This window comes from Pistacia vera, unplaced genomic scaffold (genome assembly GCF_008641045.1).
Source record: "Pistacia vera cultivar Batoury unplaced genomic scaffold, PisVer_v2 Contig198, whole genome shotgun sequence".
NCBI classification, from domain to species: Eukaryota; Viridiplantae; Streptophyta; class Magnoliopsida; order Sapindales; family Anacardiaceae; genus Pistacia; species Pistacia vera.
Genome location: NW_022195999.1, coordinates 279,848 through 292,864, shown reverse-complemented (window position 1 = coordinate 292,864; position 13,017 = coordinate 279,848). Strand labels below are relative to the sequence as shown.

At 35.9% G+C, this 13,017-nt stretch overlaps 1 pseudogene; it reads right to left on the bottom strand.

The window, feature by feature from the left end:
• Positions 1 to 1,227: 1,227 nt before the first annotated feature.
• LOC116128250 lies at positions 1,228 to 3,148 on the bottom strand (annotated as a pseudogene).
• Between the last annotated feature and the right edge of the window lie 9,869 nt (positions 3,149 to 13,017).

Genomic DNA, 13,017 nt, shown 5'->3' with positions numbered 1-13,017 from the left:
TGTGGCTATTAATTGTGAATTACCATATTAGGGTTGTGAAAGAATTTCAGAAGAGGTTGTGGTGTATATTACTCTTTATTTAATAGTGTCAGCGATGTTACTGGAGGTGTGTTGACAACATTTAACCTCCGTCAATCAGTATTATATCGTCTCTTCTAAAATAAAAAACAATTTACAGATTAAGCACAAAAAACATCTTATAACTTTTATTTATTTTAAACCAGAGTCGAGTAAAAGAGAAAAACTTTATCAACCACCTTGGTGGCGAGTGGTTCAATAGAGATTTTTGAAGTATTTCTCAAAAGATCTGAGTTTGAATCCTTTATCGGTTGCTAAAAAGGGTGGCCATTAGCGTTTTTTACCTGACCACTTATAAGGATAGAGATGAGTTATAGCATCATAACATCATCTGACTCATCTTTACAAAGCAATTTACGTAACACCATCTGACTCATCTTTACAAAGCAATTTAAGGTATGGAAACTTAGGGAGCAAGGCAAATCTGCAGATTGATACTCATCAAATCAAAGGATGTCATGTTTTAGCATAGCTGCATCATCAACGCAGGAATCTTTGGATGTCTTTGGCGTAAGTGTGTGAGAACAATCCGATAAGCACCTGACCCGACTTCAATGGCTTCCTTGTGGTGCTGTGTTTTTTAGCTACAGATCCTCCACCTGGCCATCCTCATAGGTTGCCTGCAACATGAAACACACCACAATCACCAGAAAGAACCTCACTCAGAAGCGAATAGTCATAGCTAGGACCCTGAATCTATATCGAGTTTAAAAGTTCATCGATTGTATAACACGATGTTGAAACATTTCAATGTAGCAAATATTGCATCACAATTGAAAGCTTGAAATTGGATTTATAACTTGCTCGTGTATAAGGACTGTCGCTCCACAGGATGCTTCTGCTAGCGCCGGACAGGGCCTGGTATCCCTGAATATACATCTTCCACCCGGTATCACTTTTCCGGCACCATTGATTCTTTCTGATGCCTTCAAAACAATACCAAATGCCTCTTGAAGTGCACAACAGGAATACTAATCAAGGTCTCCAACCCTCGCTTCGTGGAGCACTTTCTTTAGGCTCTAGCAATGGAAAAAGCGGAGAGTTATCAGACAGATTCAACTCAGAATGGAGCGCATTTTTATGGTTCCAATCCTCATTATTATAGTACTTCCCTGAGCCAAAGGATCCTTATGCAATCTCAATATTGTGTTAAATCAATCCATGAGATTCTGTAGTGTATCTACAGTTAATGAACTGCATATCTAATCTTCAAGTCTTTGATATGCATCCAGAAAATCCTTAGTTGTGCTGGGCCTACAACGAGCAATGGTTCATGAGACACCCTTCAACAAGTCATGTCGTAGAGCAAGTATTCTTGCCAACCAGCCTGGTGATCAGCATGAATATGAGAAATCCAAATGCACTTAGATTCCTACAGCACTGTCAGCACCTCTATAAGTATCTGACTCAGGCAGACAAGCCACAACAATAAGCTTTTGTCACTTCAAGAATAAAATAATAGGAAAAGAGGAAAACCTTGTAGCAGATGTAAACATGTAGTAAAAGTTTCGAAGTTGTATACTTCTCCAGTTGTCCAGGGTTCCTTCTCCACAATCTAAGAGCAAGCTTCCTTGGAAAAAGATTATATAGATAGAACTAACATTCCGGTATTCATAGGACGGCTGAACAGTCCCCAAAGAACAATCTCTAGGTATCTTTCCTTACATTCTCCAAACAACTAGGAAGTCTATTCTCTTTGATATTCTGCTGGAGGCTCTTGCCAGATCTGGCTGACATGTTGCGCAGCATCTCAATCTCTGGAATTTCCGAATGTAATTCGTCCATTAATTTGAGAGAGCCACCAGACTTGGGATCTCTGTTCTATCAAGTCCAAGATGAGCATGAGGAGTAGAGTGAACTGATAAGTATGACACACTGTTCAGGTTTCCTCTAATAAAAAAAAGCACTAAATCAAGTATGAAAGCATAGTGTAGAGGATTAAAACTGAGTCACTGATTCTCATCTAAATAAATAAAAATATTTCATACCTTCAGTAGATTTTTAGCAGAAACACTTTCGGAAAGCCTTGCAACAGGACCCTAATATTGTATAAAATAAATATAAGGAAAAAAAAAAAAAAAAGCAAAACCACTCAGTTACACCAATATTTAACTGTAACTAGCAACTCTAACTATCGAAAAAAACTGTCTAATGACGTAGAGAAAACCTCGCTAGCACTATAATCTGTGGGAAATTATTAAGATGTGAAGAGAGCAGAACTTGCAGCTGGAAATTGTGGACAAGATAATTAGTCGTATGATAATCTTGCATTGGATTTTAGAATTGGAACCTCTGCATTCTTCCTACAAACAGCATGAATAGTCAGAGGAATAATCAATCAGAAAAGGGCAGGCACCAGTATCGCTTTTATAGAAGAAACAATGTCAAGAAAAAGGACTCACATTCATGTCCAGCCATAATATGTTGGGCTGAACCAAACTCTTCATGCATATCTGGTAATTAAGGGTGCCTGTGACGAAGTAGGACTTAAATGAATGATACAATTCACAGTCTTGGCACATTTGATGAGCAATCTGCATAGTAACTACTGAGAGATTCTACAGACAACAACTCCAATACGTGGGCTTCTGTTGGGCAGTCGACAGTAGCACAATGGGACCAGGAACAGACGGGCCCATTACATCACTTGGATGAACCTAAAACAAATAAGAAACAATGGTTTAAAACATAAATCAAGTGGCAATTTCAGATACACCAAAAGTTTAGAGCAACATACTATTTTCCCTTCATTATTTAACTTTGAAATCAACCATGGTGCCACAATCTGACTGCACTGACTTCCACAGTTTCAGATCATCGATTTTGGCCCAAACTCAAGCTAGAGCCCTAGCTTTGTCAGGATCAAATTTCCCATGAGTTCAGGCAATTCACAAACATATAACAGACAAACTCCAGGCTTTACTGCTGATCCTCCAGAGAAATTTGGTTTTAGGAGATGGCTGATATTTTAACAACCTCTATTGACAAGAACAAGGGGGTCGGTTAACTTTGTTAAATCAGTTAGAGCAGCATCAGAGGATGGAGATGTCCCAAGCTCCGTGGGAACCATAGCATCAGTCGAATGAAAGACTTCATTGCATCAACTAAAATACTTGAGGTCTGAAGGACCCCATACATTTACCTTAGCAAACAAATGAAAATTTTAGATGATGTGAGTTACACAAGAAATCAAAATCTTAGTAAAATTGACTATTTGAATATTGACCTTTAAACAAATAAAATACATGAGGTCAAGTTGTTACTCACCGACAGCCCTCCAAAACGGCCAAGTGAAAAGAAGACCGTGAGGTAAATAAGAATTCAGCAACCTCTCTTTGTATGAGCAGTCCTAATATTTGTTCATGATACTAATGCTTAAAAACATTACTCAGCAATAGTAAAAAAAAGTGTTATTGCAGAAAAAAGAAAAAAAATTTGAATACATCATGGTTTCTCTATCAAGACACTAACCTGGAAGTCCCCCTGCTGTCTCGGAGCAGAAACGAGAAAGAAATATGTGATCTACCTGAAGAAAGATCCACAATATTATCAGTCACTATTGCATTAAACAATATTCAAAAACTGAAGAAACAAACTTTGGAAATATGTATTGACATAGGAAGAAAGGGAAAGAAAATGAATGTTCGGATATTCCTACGTTTGGTATATAATCTTAGCTCTGTACAGAATCGTGCAATCCCTGCAATAGAAGTAGTGCATTAAGGAACAGAAAATTGATAGGTGTTCATATTTGAGAATCACAAAACACATGATCTTCATCTATCTCCCTGGCAATTTTATAGACTAACAGTAGATATACCACTGTTCAAAATAAGAGAGAATGACATTTTCCCACCCAAAGTTTACCATGACTTTGCCCACCGGACAAACTTTGAAAAAACCATTTTTCCACCATCGTTAAATTTAGACAGTTTTAAACAGAAAAATAGACATTCTTGCGGATCATATCTAGTATAGGGTTAATATTGCTTACGTTCCTAAATTACAAACAAAAATATTATCTTCACTAACTTGAAAACTAAGCACTTAAACCCCTATCTTCAATTTCTTAATTACAATGGAGGTTTCACTTTTTAACTATGTGTGTTCTAAAAAAATTTTAAGTATAATATATTATTTTTAAAAATTATAATATATCTTTCAATTAAATATTTATAAAACTACAAAACAATATTTCATTAAGATTATATATTTATGAAATTATATAATATAATTTCCAAAAAAAAAAAAAAAGTAAAAAGAAGAGAATCCCTAAATAAAAAATTATGAAATTTGAAAAAAAAAAAAAACCGAATTTTTTTTTGGTTAAATGTAAATATTAGTTAAATATATATAATATTTTAGAAAATATAAATATTAATATATTTGAAAATAATAATAATAATAAATAAAAATTTGGAAAAAAAAAAAAAATTAATTGGCGCAAGTTTGATGCGTGTTGATAACATCGCTGCACCATGGAGTAACCGATCTATCCAACACATAAGAGGATTTTGTAGCTATCATGTTTTGCCAAAAAAAGCTGAAAAGATTTGGTAATCTTCTCCAACTAAACCCTATGCTAAGCCTCCTTACTATGGACGTAAAAATCTACCTATACGAAGGAGAGGATTATCGTGAGGTTGAAGCCACTAGCGATTCTGTACCACACACACGTAAGAAAACAAACGTGAAGCGACGGAAAATACCGGGGTGGTGTTTTGCGTAGGCACTCCGACACTCAAGTAGCAAGATGAGAGAGGCTAATTTAGTGAGGGCTAGGGAGTAGAAGGTTACCAGAAGTCTAGTCGGGGACTGGACTGAGCTGTAATGCGAAGTTCTCCAAACGGGAACTCTGAGGTCTGAAGGTGTAATGTAATCTGCCTTGTTAGAGGGCTGGTCTCTGTTAAATAATGACTGTATGGTTTTCCCAATCCTGGTGGGATTGGAGTCCTCGTAGTAATCGTTCCTCCAGGATGTATCTTTGGCCCCCTAATCCTGCGTGAAAGGGGGTCGAGCTAACTCGGATACGACCTTGGAGGAATTGGACAATGATGGTTATAAGAGTTCCAGTATGAGTGTGATCCGTAGGTGACTTGCTCGAATTTGACCATAAGCCAGAAGGTGTTGGATCAGGAGGCTCGGGTCCAGATGGTACAACCAACCGTACTTCATACGCATGGCCTCATCTGGGAATTCTAGCTTGGGTAGCATCAGGACTGGCCTAGAGCTTTCTTTTGTCAGAAGTGTTCCTCTATTTGAGCCAAGACATTTTTGGCCCAACAAGTTACAATGGTTAGGTAGATCAACCAAGGATCCACCCAACCGATTGTCGATGGTGTCGCTAGACACACTATTAGAAATGGTAGCCATCCTCACCCTCAGCGACTATGTGGCCATCTCCACGGTGCAATTCAGTTTGTTAATTTTTTTTTTCATTTCTTTTATTTTAAATTATTAACCCTAAAATTAATATAAACCAAACTAGGGGCATTAATAAAGTTTGGGTGGAAAATTGTGATTCAACCTTGTTAAAAATAGAAGTCAAATAATAAAGGGTATTATAGTCTTTTCGTAATTTTACCCTTGTTAACTTCCTAACAGGGACTTGGAAGTGATAAGTAGACCTGGCAAAACGGGCCGGTGGGCGGGTAAGGTCGGGTCTATACGGTACAGGCCGAACAGGTCGATTTAAATGGGTCCAATATTTTGGATCGTACCCTACCCATGCGAGTATAGAGTGACCCGGGGTGCGCACTATTCATTCTAGTTTCTAATTCTTGCAATTACACCATAGTTTATGCAGTTTTAATTTTATAGTTACACCTCCATATCATCTACTCCAAATTCATAAATTCACATCCTTTCGTTCTTGGTTGAAAACAAAGTTTCTCTCGTTCAATTCATCTTCCAAGTATGAATAAAGTAAATCCAAACTCATAAAACTAAGGCTCCGTTTGGTTATTATTCTGATAGTTTTAGAAATAATATTTGAAAAAAGTTAAATTGGGCGGGTATTACGATGTAAGATTTGGAAACAAAAAAATACCCTCTTTATGTTTAGTTTATTTCTAAACACCCTATAATTAATATTAAAGTTAACAAAACACCCTCAACCCACATTAAAATACGAACAGCCGTCCATCCACGTCGAGGGTGGGGAGTGTTTTTGAATTTCTAAAAAAATATTTGGGAGGTGTTTAGTTAAATTAACAAATTTATGGGGGTTAAAAAAAATTAAAAATATAGCTAATATTTTGAAAATAATGACATTTTTATGTTAACTTATGGGAGGCCTTACCGCCAAGCAGCACTAACAATGAAGCCTACCTTTCATCAATAGTAGAATTCAAATCAACCATGATTAAGCAGCCCAATTTTCACCCAAAAAAATATCAAAGCAAACAACCATTTTCAAATAGCAACACAAATTAATCCTAAACAAAAACCATTTTTCAGACCAATCAATAGATCCATTACGTCAAACCCCCATCCCCAGAGAGCCCTAGTGCTTAAGCAACAAAAGGAGAAGAAAAAAATCTTAGTTGCAGCAAAACAACACAAGAACAACACAAACCCTATAAACGGCAGCATAAACCAAACATATCACAGTTAGCAACTCCAAACAACCATATTTAAAAACCTATCAACAAAAATCTACACACCTAACAAGGACCCAAAGAGGCAATTGGAGCTACACTTTATCCAGCCACACAAAACTCCACACGAAGACCCCATAGCAAACCAGTCTATGCTCTATCGTACTTCGATTCTCTCAAACCACAGTTCTAGCCTAAAACGGTGGGCTTCTTCACTCCTCCCCTCACGAAGCTAACTTTGAGTAGTCCTTGCTAGTTGCTTAAGTAGCGCATGCCTCATGGGAATTGCTTGTTGAGAGTCTGTTTCGTGCAGCCATTTGAAAGGTTGATGATTGAAAGAGTGGTTTTTCTATTTAGATTGAGACAGAGAAGTGCTGAAGCGGGGTGACGGTGGAAAAGATGGGTTGTTGTAATGTGATATGTAGAGTAGGATTTGGCATTATTATTATTTTTATTTCAAATAGGTACCATGGGCACCGTGGGTGTACCCAACTACCCATTTACAAAAAGGGTCGGCTGGTACGAATCCAAAAAACTGGATCAGTTTAAGGATTCATACCCTATTATTTACTCGAGTACTGGCCGACCCGTGGGTAGGGACCCGTTTTGTCAGGTCTGTGACAAGTCAAAGTTATCCAAATAAGAGATACCAGTACTCCATAGTTGAGTAGAAAATTTTACCTCTCAGCATTAAAAATAAATCTTGCTCGTCAACGAAGAGCAGACTGAAGGCGAAGTGTCCTGAGTATCCATTCCAGTACCTAGGATCTGTAATTTAAAAAAAAAAAAAAAATACTCACTTAAATTACAAAAAATAAGAAAACTTCAGTTCCATAAAAATTTAAGAACCTAACCCACCTCACAAATCACAATTGAAAAGATCCCAAAACTATAATTGACCTCCTTTTCCAGAAACTCAAAAAACTAACTTAAACCCAGTTCCCCAAATCCATAATAAACTAGCTGTAACAACCAAAAGCTAGAATGTACTAAACCAAAGTTACAAACAAAATTAGAACTTTGAACTCAAATCTTCAACCAAAACGTTAAACTCAAAACAAAATAAACCGAGTTCATAAAAACACAATGAACAAACCCAAAAGCCAAAACACACAGCACAAAAAATTTCATTACCTGGACATATGAAACAGTACTAGTTGGGTTAGCTTGGGAACTTTATGCTGAGGATTCTTATTTGGCATATCAATACAAATTTTTCCCTCAGACCTTCTTTTGTTGAACCTAAAGAGGACTCATTTTTACTCTCTTGCATTGTAACAGCTTACAGTGAATTTCTTTGCTGTTAGCTCTTTGATTGTTTTCGAATTGTTCACTGATTGCATTGCATTCCATTGCAAGGAATATCAGAGTGTTTTCTCTCTATCTTCTTTTGAAACACCAAGTATGCTTATCCTGAGAAGAGTGTATATACACAAATCGTTAATCCTGTTAGAAGATATTTCGGGAAGACTAAAGATAAGGATAAGGGCATCTCCAACCCAAGCCAAAACACTGCGCCATTTTGGGCCAGTACTACAGTGCGCGCCAATGTAGCACAAATAAAAAAATATATATATTTTTAATTTGGTTTTTTTAATTTTGTTAAATTAATTTGAATATTAAATTTACACCAAAAATCACACCAAATTTGAGTATTTGTATTTAATTTAATTTGATTATTATTTATAATAATAAATTTATAATAATGATATAATTTAAAAAATAATGAAAAATTAATATAGAACTTTATTCAATGCAAATATATAAACTACATAAACTCAAAATAAAATTAACACTAATTTAAAACATTAAATTAAAGAAAAATACAACAAAATTAAAATAAAAATTTAATATTCCGGTAGATTAGTTTCGGATCCAGTAGATTATCAAAATATTTGAAAAGAAAAAACTAGAGTACTTTGAGATCTTTGACCTTGTTGTGAGCTCTTTTTTGCATAATCTTAACGTTTATTTGAAAAAAACTCACGTAGGCTTGGATCGGTTATAGATTCAAATCCTTGCTCTTTTTTTTTTTTGTAATCATTTTATATTAGATGTAATTGTTTTTCTAATTGAAACTATAATGTTTATTTGATTAATAATAAATGCTTAATTTATTAAATTAGTAATTTTCAAAATAATTATTTTATAAAATATCATTCTCAATATTTAATTAATATATACAAAAAAATGAGTGAAATAGATTAATTATTGATTATTACAATAAAAGAAAAAATAAGAATATTCTAAAGAATATTCTTTTTGGTTATATTTGGTGTTGTGGATTGATAGAATAGTACTTTTGCACCAAAATTTGTATCAATTGATGCAAAATTACTAAATTGGTGTAATGTATGGTGAGAGTTTATAAGAGGTTCAGAATTCACCCCTCTTTATTTTTGGTTTACTCTCACATAAACACACGTATGATTATCTGATAGCATTGATATCAGGATAAGCAATGTATTTATTGAGAGCCTCAATTGACGACAACTTGACTGACACTGCCTTAATTACGCGATCAGGCATGTATACTCACTCACTCTGATATGATATGCCTCCCTATCCATTGACTCGCCTTCATTGACCACCCTGATATGATATGCCTCATTGACTTGCCTTCACACTGACTCACTCTGATATGAAATGCCTCCCTCTAACGGATTGTAGTGCCTGCGAAACTTCTCATATCCCGTTATATTATTGAGATTTGGTAAAATGTAGTTTCACTGTAAAGCTTTACGATTTTTGATGTGGAAGAAATTAAGAGTTGAACAACGATAATCATGCAATTGCCATCGCTTTTATTGGAAATCTTTACATGACAAAATTTTGGTGGTTGCAGCCTTTCTTATCATTTCAAAGAGTTAAAAGGGACTTTTCAACCTAAATAATGGTGACACACTTTGTTATTCACAATTTTTAAAATACCATTTTATTATGCTAAAGTATATTTCAACGCGGATAAACACAGTTCAGATTATTCTGGTTTTGTAAAGAAAGAGATCAATAAGTTGTTTGGAGTTAGAAGTAAGATTGAATTTGATGATTAGATGAGATCAAAATTGACATAAAGGATAGTTGTACAAACCCTAATTATTCGATTGTTCGACGATTGGTGGTTCGAAAATAAGGTTTGAAAGATTTTACGAATAATGATCGAAGAAAATAATGATAATGTTTGAGATTATTGTAATATCGGAAATCGAAAACAAAATATAAATTTAGATAATAAAATATCATTAATCATTGTTTGTTTAGGTGGAAAAGTATTATTTATTCTTTTCGAACTCTAAGCATCAATGGGTGTCGTTGTCAAACTTTCACTCACCTGCTACTCTTTTCAGTGGCCGACTGCATGGCTGTTTCATCACATCATGCAAATAATTCGGAAATTAATTGATTACACACTACAGCCCAATAGCAGCATCTGTTCATCAATGGCATCTATCTTTTTAAGAAAAGCAATGTAAAGATAACTTTAATGGAACCACGACAAATTAGTAGGCAGGCAATCTCACCACAATTCAAAAGCTATGCGTGTTTTTTTGCGTGTGTGCCTCATCCAACTACATGAATCTTGGGTTGTAACGGACAAGCAACTGACCAACTTCCAATGGCTTCTTTTGCTGGCTGTGTCTTTTCGTTCAGCTTCCTCGGCTTCACCGTGCCTACCCTCAAAGGTTGACCTGCAACACTAAAAACCCGACCACAATCAGCAGCTGAATATTCATCATCTAGGAACTTAAATCTATATGAAGTTTGTATCTCTATTTTATAAACACGATGTTGAAATGTTGCAAAATTAGCAATATTGCATACACCAATTAATAGCTTGTAGTTAGTTTAATACTTGCTTGTATAAACTGTCGCGTCCACGGGAGGTTCACCTCACACTTTTCTTCAGCGCTCTAGCAATGAAAAAGCAAGTAGATTTTACCTAATATGTTATGAAACAAAAGAAAACTGAAACCAGAGAGGACGGAAAATTGTCAGAGATAAATTTCCTCGTGTATCTCATGAATGATTCCAATGATACAATATACTACAATAACACCGATAATATTCAACTAAATAATCCCATAGATGACAAAAAACTACCTTTACTGTACAGCTCTGTACCGAGGCGACAATAACAAAAAAAAAAAACAGCTGACCAGATTCAGATACCCAGACCTATCTTCTGCTTGGTTGACTGTGTGTGTGATGAAATCATCTCTAATAGTTCCAAACAACTTCCTAGCGAGGACCTTGTAAGTTATCCATCATCAAATAAGAGATGCCAGAAACTCCATAAAGTTAAGTTACAACAATTTTACCTCGCCAGCGTTAAAAATACATATTTGCTCGTCAATGAAAGAACAGGACTGAAGGCGAAGTGCCTAGTTCAATCCAGTCCCCAAACATCTCGTATTTAAAAAAAGAAAAAAAAAGAATCAAACCTAATTACAAAACCCATAACAACTCTCGTTTTATTTTGGTAAAACCTCAAGACCCAGACCCACCTCACGAAAAGAATTGAAAAAACTGCCAAAAAACAGAATACGCTTTCTCTTTGATATCCGGCATCTGGGCACCAATGATGCTTATCTGGAATGAGTGTTATCACAACCGTTCGCTAATCTATATTACTGCCTCCATTGACGGCAGCTTGACTTGACAACTGCTTAATTGACCTGAGGCATCAGCATGTTATACTCATATCTTTAATATGATGTTCTCCATGACGGATTGGTCTGTGCTGGCCCAAGCCTTTCTCCAATTCTCGTTGTATGGTTCGATTGGTAAATGAAGTTTCCCACACTATAATTCTTTCTGCTGCCTTCAAAACATACAAAGTGGGGGCAGTTGCAACAACAGGAAACTAACCAAGGTCTCCAGCCCTGCTTCACTGAGTCACTTTCGTATAGGCTTCACCAATGGAAAAGCAAGTGCGTCTATCAACTGGAACTTCTGGCTCTTCCAAAAACTTTGCATACGGTTCCTTAGCAAACAGATTTGATTTCGTATGGTCCATTTTTATGGTTCAAATTCCATTATTATCAGCACTTCCGTGAGTGAGGATCATTATTTGATTCACCATTGCATTCAAAAATCATGTCATGAAGCTGCTGTAGTGTACCTACAGTTAGGAATTGACATATTAGATCTTCAAGTCTGTGAATGCTGTAAAAATCTCTTTGGTTGTGCTGGGCCTCAACAAGCAATGATTCATGAGACACTCCTTTCAAAGATCACGGCTTAGAGCAAGCAATTCTTTGCCAAACCGCAGTGTGATCAGCATGAATATGAGACATCCATAAAACTTAATGCCCACAGCATGTCAGCAACCTAGCTACCCATCATGTACTCAAGCAGTCATGCAACACAAAGCTTTGTCACCTCCAAGAATAATAAATACCAGGGAAAACAATGGCAAACCTTGTAGCAAAAGTATTTCGTAGTTTTTAACCATCTTTTCAGCGTGTCCCGGGTTTCCTTCCCCACCAATCTAAAGAGCAAGCTTCTCTTAGAAAACGAGTTATATTCGTAGAAATAACGTTCCTGTATTTAGAAGGCGGGATGAACACAAGCCAGAAGACAATCTCCCAGGTACCTTCACTTACATTTTCAAACACTTAGGAACGTCTATTCTATCCACCATGGCTCCTCAATATTAGTTCGTTTTTCCTGCACAGCGAGATATTGCTCTTTTGTCCCTGTATGCTCTTGCCAGAATGTGCTACATGTTGTGCGCCATCGACAATCTCCGAATATCAGAAAGACGCTCATCCATATTGAGTAGGGAGCACCCAGACTCGGATATTTGTTTCTATCAAATCCAAGTTGAGCATGAGGACGCAGATGTGAATGTTCCAACAACAGACAAAGGCCCAATTTTATTAAGGATAGAGGTGGTTGGTTTAAAAAGAAAAACTACACATCATTAATTCAGAAAGAACTTAATATCATGCCAGTAGCAAACAAAGAAGATGGCCCAGAATACTTTAAAGAAACTATTGAAACAGAAGTATGTCCAAACTAGGTTTTTTATTTCCAATTTCTTAAGAAAGTGGACAGAAACCTTGGATACTATTTCTTAATATTCGCGGAGTCAGAAGAAGTTAAATGTAGATTGCAAAAAGAATTGCAGTGAGTGTATTTCAACACAGTATTTACGAGAAAACAAATAATAACACTTCATCAAACTAGACATGGATGCCCACTATGCTCACTTAAATTAAAATGCCAAGAAAAAGATGATTTCCTTCTTTGATTGATTCACGGCATTGATTTGGAAATACTTTCTGACAGAAAAACAGAAAAAGTTTCATCCAACATAAACAAACCACTACATAAA